At 30.1% G+C, this 10,000-nt stretch overlaps 1 protein-coding gene across 1 annotated transcript in view; it reads right to left on the bottom strand.

Moving 5' to 3' along the window:
- The window catches only part of LOC137629764 (transmembrane protein 117-like), a 188,393-nt gene that overhangs the window by 7,393 nt on the left and 171,000 nt on the right, over positions 1-10,000 (bottom strand). The gene's annotated exons all lie outside the window — the stretch shown is intronic.

The raw sequence follows: 10,000 nt of genomic DNA, 5'->3' as shown, positions 1-10,000 counted from the left end.
GTACTGCATATATACACAGATATTCCTCCCATATCTATATCATTGAGCCCGTAAGCAGCAAGGTTAGATTGGACACGAAAAAGAAACAAAAAGGTTATTTTGACTGAAGAGGTCAAAATAGGTAAAATTGAACAAAATACATGAAATAAAATAAAATATTCAGAGCCATTTAAGTCAACTGCAGTTCCCCAAATTATTAGTTAATGTATATATTTAATTATTCTTCCCATATGAATAACATTAATAAGTCAGTAAGCACAAGAGGGCTTTTTGATTGAAGAGGCCAAAATAGATAAAATGGAGCAAAATACATGAAATAAAATAAAAAATTCAGAGCTACTTCAGTCAACTGCAGTTCCCTAAATTATTAAATATTGTATATTTTTAAATATCCCTCCCATATATATATATATATATATATATATATATATATATATATATATATATATATATATATATATATATATATATAACATTAATAAGTCAGTAAGCAGAAGAGAAACAAAGGGGTCTTTTGACTGCAGAAGCAAAAAAAAAAAAAAAAAAAACAGGTGAAAGTGAACATAATGAAAAAAAAAATAAATAAATATTCAGATCCCCTTCAGTCAATTGTAAGTGAACAAAATAGTACTGAAAAATAAATTAAAAACATCAAGGCCTACTTTAGTCAACTGCAAGTGAAAAAAGAAATAAGAAAAATGAAAATATTCAGAGCCACTTCAATCAACTGCAAGTGAACAAAGAATAGAAATAAATGAAAATATTCAGATCCACTTCAGTCAACTACAAGTGAACAAAGTTGTACTAAAAATGAAATTAAAAACACCCAGAGCCACTTCAGTCGACGGCTTATCCCCCAAAAAACAATGATTGTGAAACACCCGAACTGTGATCTACTGCACAAAGTGTACTTTTTCACGCTCCTCACATGCATCAGAACGCAAAAAAAAAAAAAAAAAAAAAAAAAAAAAATACTTTTAGATACCCAGCACTGAGTCTCTCTGTTTATGCTGCCTTGGTGGTGGTGTTGTGAGATGACAAGGGAGGCTAGACTATGCTAATATATGCTGCGAAACTAAAAAGACAGGGATTTTTTATAGCAGACCTGATAGACATACACACAGCAGTATGCCCTACGCCCACCCAAGCTCAGGGGTTACGGGTATTTGGCGGGCGTGGACGTGCCTTTGGGTGCTACTGGCGGGCGTGTGTAGAGGGGGAAGAAATATAGGCAATAAGAGAGGCAAATTAACATGGACAGGCAAAGCCTTCATGGCTATTTTGTTTCAATAGTTTATTATATTCATTTCCAGGGATTTTGTACAGGCTTAATATGGAAAAAAAATTCAATTTGATTGTTATGATTGTTTTTGTAGATGCTGTTATTTGCTACAACTTTTAATTATACACCACACTGTTAAAAACCCCGTAATTTTAATTAGAAATTCTCCTTAAAAATAAACTGTTCTTTTTAAACTGTTCTATTAAACTATTATATTTCTTAAAATTAAATCACCAACACAGGGCTTTAATTTAATATTCCCAGATGCAAAAACCTTCAATAAAAAAATGGGGTGAGAAAGTTATATATACGATTTACTGTTAAAAGAAATGGTAAATTTAATCGGAAATTCTCCATAAAAATAAGTTCTCAGCCGTATTTCAGTAAAATACAGGCGACCGTAATTTCCACCCTACTTTGTCATTATCTTTTACGGGTTAGTGACTGTAATACCACTCCTCAACGTCAATAAATCAATTTTTAAAGCGGTAAATGCCTGGCAACATTTATTCCAGGATTCTTACCGTTTTAAGGTTAATTTTTAACAGTGCAGGAAGCTCTAGGGAAAACCAGAATGAATATTAAGTTTGTACAAACCCTGGAAAATGTAAAAGTATGGGAACATCATTGATCTTACACCAGAGACTATAAATCACAGTGTACTAAAAAGTCTAAAAGTTAAATAAATCTATAATGAATTAAGGGCAAAAAGGAAGTCTTAATTAGATCAATATGACTTACTAGGATGTATATTATACCTAAGAACAACAACAATAAGATTTTCCTATCCAGGGGTCATTTACATAAGACATCAAAAAGTATCTGAAAGTTAAAAACCATAAAATCTAAAACACTTTTTATTGATTTAGTTCGAATTAGTTCTAATCTTTTTTTTTTTTTAATTAGCCACAACACGAAAATGGGTTTCACAACTGGCATGCTGCTGTAAAAAATGTTGATAAGACATTTCTTCTCCTTATTCTTAGACTCATGACACTTTTTTTTTTTTTTTTTTTAAAGCTGAAAACTACACAAGGCCAAACTACAACAAATGCAGTAATTAAACATGACACAAAAGTGGCACCTAAGACCTGCCAGTTTCATCGAATGTATCAGAGAGCAGCTAGATTATGAAGCTAACTTTCGAACAAAACAAAAAAGTCCATTTTCTTCCTTATTTCAGAGCAATCAAGTTCTATTCATGCTGCACTCATCCTATCTGGTGGAATATATCACCCTAATACTTTTAAAGGCACAATTATATCATCCGTAAATGCGATCATAGATACATCCAATTTCAACCATATGAAAATGAAAATTGATATACTAAATTCGTTCCTAATGTTAAAAATAACTTGCTTAACCTTGTGCAATTTAAGAATTAACTTAAGAACCTTAAGTTGGATTTTCACCTTTGTTGTGGTTGCTGATAATCAATTTAGTTTCTTGTCTTAGACTCAAGACAAACCCAGACATAGTAATATTAGCAAACAGTAGAATACCATTTAGACATTACACTATCTAAAACATGATTGGATATTCACAAGCAAATCAGAATGCATATCGCACCCTCATAAACTAACTGCCTAAGTCATTTTCTCCACTTGTTGGGAACTCAAAAAAAAAAAAAACCCTTCTCGTTTCCTAATTCTTTAAATCATTGTATTGAGCTTCAATTAACAAATTCTAATTCACAAATTCTTCTGCTAAGAATTTGTGAATTGAAACTCAAGACAAAGTATAAAGAATTAGGAAATGAGAAAGGTTTTTTTTTTTTGAGTTCCCAACAAGTGGAGAAAATAACTTAGGCAGTTAGTTTAAGAGGGTGACGATATATCACCTTAGAAGAGGGTAAGTTATCAATGGGCAGAGGGTTATTCATTTAATTAAACCTTATATCTACGCATAATTCAATGACTGGGCTGGCCATCAAACATCAATGCCTTGGGAATTAACATTACATATTGCTTTTGAGAAAACATTAAAACATAGTTCATATAACCTAGAAACCTTATAAAGTGTAATTAAGTGATTAACACAGAAGGAAGTTTAATGAAGATCTGTTTGAGAGTGTTAAATACAAAAAGTAATAATTAAATAATGTTATAACTAATAGGGAACTTTACCCTACTATATTCATGAACTAAATTTCATGGTAAAAGAAATCATTATAGTGTAACTAGAAGAAATTGTGTATTTTAAGTCTATTATGACCCTATAAAATAAATTCTATTATATTTTTATCTGTTTCTTAATGAGACAAAAGACTCTTGAAAGGATAAAGTACTTCTATGGATTCTGAGGACAATATGGAAGTCATGAATGTTCATACATTACTTATGAAATGGATATTTATTAATAATCAATAGTTTTCTGGTGTAGGAGAGAGGAGATCTTTATATTATGTGCCATAATAACAGGTGTCAATAAGAAATTCAATTTATATATACAGTACATATATATATATATATATATATATATATATATATATATATATATATATATATATACATACAGTATATATACAGTATATATATATATATATATATATAAAAATTTATATATATATACATACATATATATATATATATAAATTTATATATATGTATATATATATACATTTATATAAATTTATATATATATATAATATATATATATATAATATATATATATATAATATATATATATATATATATATATATATTTATATATATATATAAATTTATATGTATATATATATAAATTTATATATATATATATATATATATATATATTTATATGTAAATTTATATGTATATATATAAATATATATATATATATATATATATATATATATATAAATTTATATATATATATATATATATTGTTTCTATATATATATATATATATATATATATATATATATATATATATATATATATATATTATTTCAATATATATGTAATAAATATATATATATGTATACATGTGCACATATACATATATATATATATATATATATAAATATATATATATATATATATATATATATATATATATATAATATGTGTGTGTGTGTACAGATTCAATTTAGTTTCCTCTAGTCTTTAAAAAGCTATCCAATAATAAAAGAAATTTAACTTTCAAAAGTTTCACCTTATCGCAAGCAAATGTTTGTCGTTGAACGTTGATATTAACTTTAACTAAGGTTGGCTATGACGTATTTAAATGGGAAACATTATAGTACAATTAGAGCACTCAGTAAGCTTAATGGTATAAGTGTTTTGGGAGATGTTAAACTAAACTAAATACATTATAAGAGAAATGCAATTATTATTTCCTCATTAAGTTTTTAGTTCTAATTTGGTAAAATATACAGCCTTTATTCAAACGGTAAAATATACAGCTTTTATCTAAACCAAACATAATCAAACTGATAGACCAGTTAAGGGGGATATGAAAGGAATTACCTTTAAATAATTATATAAATAGAATTCTTAAGACAGATATGAATAAAAACACCTTGAAAAAAAAGTTAGAATTCCACAACATACAAAAACAGGAAACAGGGAAATACTATCTTTAATTAAAAGTATTTTTCCACTTCTAATCCTTTTATAAGCCTTATGCTGTATCTACAGCTTGAATCTCGTGCCTGGATTTACTAAGAGAAATATATTCTATTTTATTTTCTTAAGAGAAATGGGAAATTATTGGAGGAAAGTGCTCGCAATAAGTATGTACTGATATGTTCTTTATATTCCTTTACTTATTTACTGATAAACTGGGGATCTCTTTCAATTTAAAAGTACCCTTTTTTCCTTTACTTAATTCTAATAGCCAAGACTTCTCCATCATGAGGCTCAATACTACACAGTATTCTAGAAATTTTATTCCAAGTGTTACAAAGTTGTGGAATGATCTTCCTAATCGGGTAGTTGAATCAGTAGAACTTCAAAAATTCAAAGTTGGAGCAAATGTTTTTATGTTGACCAGGTTGACTTGAGTCTTTTTATTGTTTATATATGACATATCTGTTTTTGACGTTGTTAATAGTTTATATAGGACATATCTGCTTTGACGCTGTTATTGTTTTTAGAATGATATATTGTTAATTTATTCTCATCATTTATTTATTTCCTTATTTCCTTTCCTCACTGGGCTATTTTTCCCTGTTGGAGCCCTTGGGCTTAGAGCATCTTGCTTTTCCAACTAGGGTTGTAGCTTGGCTAGCAATAATAATAATAATAATAATCAAAGGGGTCTCTTTTAATTGACAAGTACGCTTTCTTCCTTTACTTATAAATAGGAGGCTTATTTTAATTCACAAGTACACATTTTTCTTTTACTTATAATCAAGCAGGTTACTTCTAATTCATAAGTAATATTTTTCCTTTATTTAAAAACACGAGGCCTCTTTAAATTCAAAAGTACACTTTTCTTCAATACTTATAAACAGGGGCTTTATTTTAATTCATAAGTACACTTTTCTTCATTACTTATAAACAGGGTGCTTCTTTTAATTCACAAGTACACTTTTCTTCATTACTTATAAACAGGGGGTTTCTTTTATTTCATAAGTACACGTTTTTACTTCAATAAGTGTATTAGAATCACACCAAACTGGATTTAGATTCCAGGTGCGAAGACTGAACTTGAAAGGAATATGCAAAACAGAGCCAGAATGAAATCATTCGAATCTTCCTTGAGTGCGAGTGCTTTGAGTTAATGTTAATTTTGTTCCACCTGTGAGGCCTGAGTTCGAATCCTAGCCCGAGATGGAGTACTTATTATGAAAAATAGTTTTTATTCCTGAGGCATAGTGAGTCTTGTATAGAAGCTGTTTGTGTTATATATATATATATATATATATATATATATATATATATATATATATATATATATATATATATATATATATATATATATATATATACGAGAGAGAGAGAGAGAGAGAGAGAGAGAGAGAGAGAGAGAGAGAGAGAGAGAGAGAGAGAGACAAAAGAAAAATATTTCGAAGTTAAAATCACAGTCATCTGAAATGAAAGTGGTCAAAATCTGAGAGAGAGAGAGAGAGAGAGAGAGAGAGAGAGAGAGAGAGAGAGAGAGAGAGAGAGAGAGAGAGAGAGAGAGAGAGAGGATGTTCCTCCTAAAGGGAGACGAGGGTGTGAAAAGGGACATTAGGATGATCAAAGGCTTATTCAAGTCTTTTGTCCGTCAGTATTCTCAATAAAATGTTTCTTTAGAGTAATTAGAGGGAGAAAAATGTTTTTCAAAGAGTAATTTGAGATGAATATTTCTTTAAAAATTAGAGAAATTTTTTTTAAAGAGTAATGAGAGAAAGAAAATGTTTTTAAAGAGTAATTAGAGAAAAATGTTTTTAAAGAGCTATTAGAGAGAAAAATTTTTTTAAAGAGTAATTAGAGAGAGAATGTTTTTAAAGAGTAATTAGAGAGAAACTATGATTTTAAAGAGTCATTATTATTATTATCATTATTATTATTATTACTCGCCAAGCTAAAACCCCAGTTGGAAAAGCAAGATGCTATAAGGCCAAGGGCTTCAATAGGGAAAAATAGCCCAGTGAGGAAAGGAAATAAGGAAATAAATAAATGATGAGAACAAGTTAACAATAAATCATTCTAAAACTGTAACAGCGTCAAAACAGATAGGCTCCAACTTTGAACTTTTGAAGTTCTACTGATTCAACTACCCGATTAGGAAGATCATTCCACAACTTGGTAACAGCTGGAATAAAACTTCTAGAATACTGTGTAGTATTGAGCATCATGATGGAGAAGGCCTGGCAATTAGAATTAACTGCCTGCCTAGTATTACGAACAGGATAGAATTGTCCAGGGAGATCTGAATGTAAAGGATGGTCAGAGTTATGAAAAATCTTATGCAACATACATAATGAACTAATTGAACGACGGTGCCAAAGATTAATATCTAGATCAGGAATAAGAGACTTTATAGACCGTAAGTTTCTGTCCAACAAATTAAGATGAGAATCAGCAGCTGAACACCAGACAGGAGAACAATACTCAAAACAAGGTAGAATTAAAGAATTAAAACACTTCTTCAGAATAGATTGATCACCGAAAATCTTAAAAGACTTTCTCAATAAGCCAATTTTTTGTGCAATTGAGGAAGACACAGACCTAATGTGTTTCTCAAAAGTAAATTTTCTGTCGAGAATCACACCTAAAATTTTAAGAGTCAAACAAATTTAAAAAAAAAAAAAACATTATCAATACTGAGATCCGGAAGTTGAGGAGCCACCGTCCTTGACCTACTTACAAACATACTGTGAGTTTTGTTAGGATTCAACTTCATACCCCATAATTTGCACCATGCACTAATTTTAGCTAAATCTCTATTAAGGGATTCACCAACCCCAGATCTACATTCAGGGGATGGAATTGATGCAAAGAGAGTAGCATCATCTGCATATGCAACAAGTTTGTTTTCTAGGCCAAACCACATGTCATGTGTATATAGTATGAAAAGTAATGGGCCAAGAACACTACCCTGTGGAACACCGGATATCACATTCCTATACTCACTATGGTGCCCATCAACAACAACTCTGAGATCTATTGCTTAAAAGATCAATAATAATGCTAAGAAACGATCCACCCACTCCCAACTGTTTGAGTTTGAAAACAAGGGGCTCAAGATTAACACGGTCAACGGCAGCACTAAAATCAAGGCCAATTATACGAACTTCCTGACCCACAATCAAGGGATTTCTGAACAGTATTAGAGATTGTAAGAAGGGCATCACATGCTCCAAGGCCTTTACGAAAACCAAATTGCAAACTAGGGAATAGATGATTACCTTCAGCAAACCTATTAAGACGTTTTGCCAGAAGACACTCAAAAACTTTAGATAATATGGGAGTTATGGAAATTGGGCGGTAATCAGTGGGACTTGAGCTACCACAAACACATTTACATAGAGGAGTAACATTACCAATCCTCCAAGTGCTAAAAGCTCCTCTTCTGGCTAACTTGCGCAAAATAACAGATAACTTTGGAGCTAAGAAATCTGCTGTCTTTATAAAAAAACAATGGAAAAATACCATTTGGGTATACACCTCCATAAGCATCAAGGTCCATCAACAGAGCTTTAATTTCACGAGATCGAAAAGCTAAACTAGTTAGTTTAGCCTCAGGAAAACATGAATGAGGAAGTTAAAGTTTTTTATTACTCTGTTTACTGTAAAAAAAAATCAGCCAAAAGGATTGCCTTTTCCTTTGGACAGTGAGAGACTGAGCCATCTGATTCAAGTAAAGGAGGAACTGTTGCATCTATACCAAAGAGTGCAGATTTAAGGGTAGAGTTGTACCAGAAAGGGTTTATTTTACGGTTAAATTGTACTCCTTTTCAGTTGAGGCATAAACTCTCTGAGCAAAAGCTCGAAGCTGAGTATAGTTATTCCAGGTCAAACCTGATCTGTTACCCTTCCAAAGATGATAGGCCTCCTGCTTCTCCAAATCAGCACGTCTACAATCATTATTGAACCACGGTTTGTCCTTCACTCGGTACCTTAGCACACGAGAAGGGATACGCCTATCAATTATGTTGACTAGATTCTCATTCAAAGGGACAACAGGATCTACACTATTATATAATTGTGACCAATTCAAGCACAAAAGATCATGCAAAATCCCATTCCAGTTTTGGAATTTCATATGAATTTTACAAGAGTATGATATATCAGGGATAGGCTGCTCAGTCTTCACTACTAATGAAATCAAGGCATGATCAGATGTCCCGACTGGAGAACCAACCTTACTGGTTATAACGCCAGGGGAGTCAGTGTATACGAGGTCCAAGCAATTACCAGACCTATGGGTAGCTTCATTTATGATTTGCTCACAGCCTGATTCAGAGGCAAAGTCTAAAGCTCTTAAGCCATGGCGATCAGTAGGAGAGATAGAACTTAACCTGAGAAAAACGTTTTTTTAAAAGAGAAATCAGAGAAAAAACGTTTTTTCAAAGAGTGATTAGAGAAAAAGGATTTTTTTCCGCGGTCATATATAATATTCCATTAAAATGGATAAACTAAATTACATTGTAAAAAATACAGTATATAATGTAACTTTCTGGGAAGTTATGATCCATTGACTTTATTTTTTGATAATAATGTAATCACTTTTTTCTATGTTTGTATCCTTACACAATTGAGACCACTTTCATAATATCTATTAATGAAATACCAAAATTAAGTAAAGTGTGCATATATATACAGTATATATATATATATATATATATATATATATATATATATATATATACAGATAGATAGATAGATAGATATATATATATAATTATATATATATATATACATATAATAAATAAATATATACATAATATATATTATATATAATTATTATATGTATTTATATATATATATATATATATATATATATATATATATATATATATACATACTGTATATATTCATTCATATCAAAGATGGTTGTATGTTATGTCACTACAGTTGTTAAAAATCTTTACGGATGGAATAATGAAATTAGTTAAAACTAAATGGCAATTAGAAATAGATTAGCACTGCCTTCGTTTTGATACATTTAGCAATACACATAAAATCTTGTTCATGTCACCTAGATATAAAAATATGTTGTGGAAATAACCTGACTTGGTTTTCTTAAAGTGAACAATTAGTAGAAACGTATATACCATGGAAAAACTAGTCATTGCCTTAA

Source organism: Palaemon carinicauda, chromosome 37 (assembly GCF_036898095.1).
Source record: "Palaemon carinicauda isolate YSFRI2023 chromosome 37, ASM3689809v2, whole genome shotgun sequence".
NCBI lineage: Eukaryota > Metazoa > Arthropoda > Malacostraca > Decapoda > Palaemonidae > Palaemon > Palaemon carinicauda.
The sequence above is the reverse complement of the archived record's forward strand: the minus strand, read 5'-3'. Positions and strand labels throughout refer to the sequence as shown.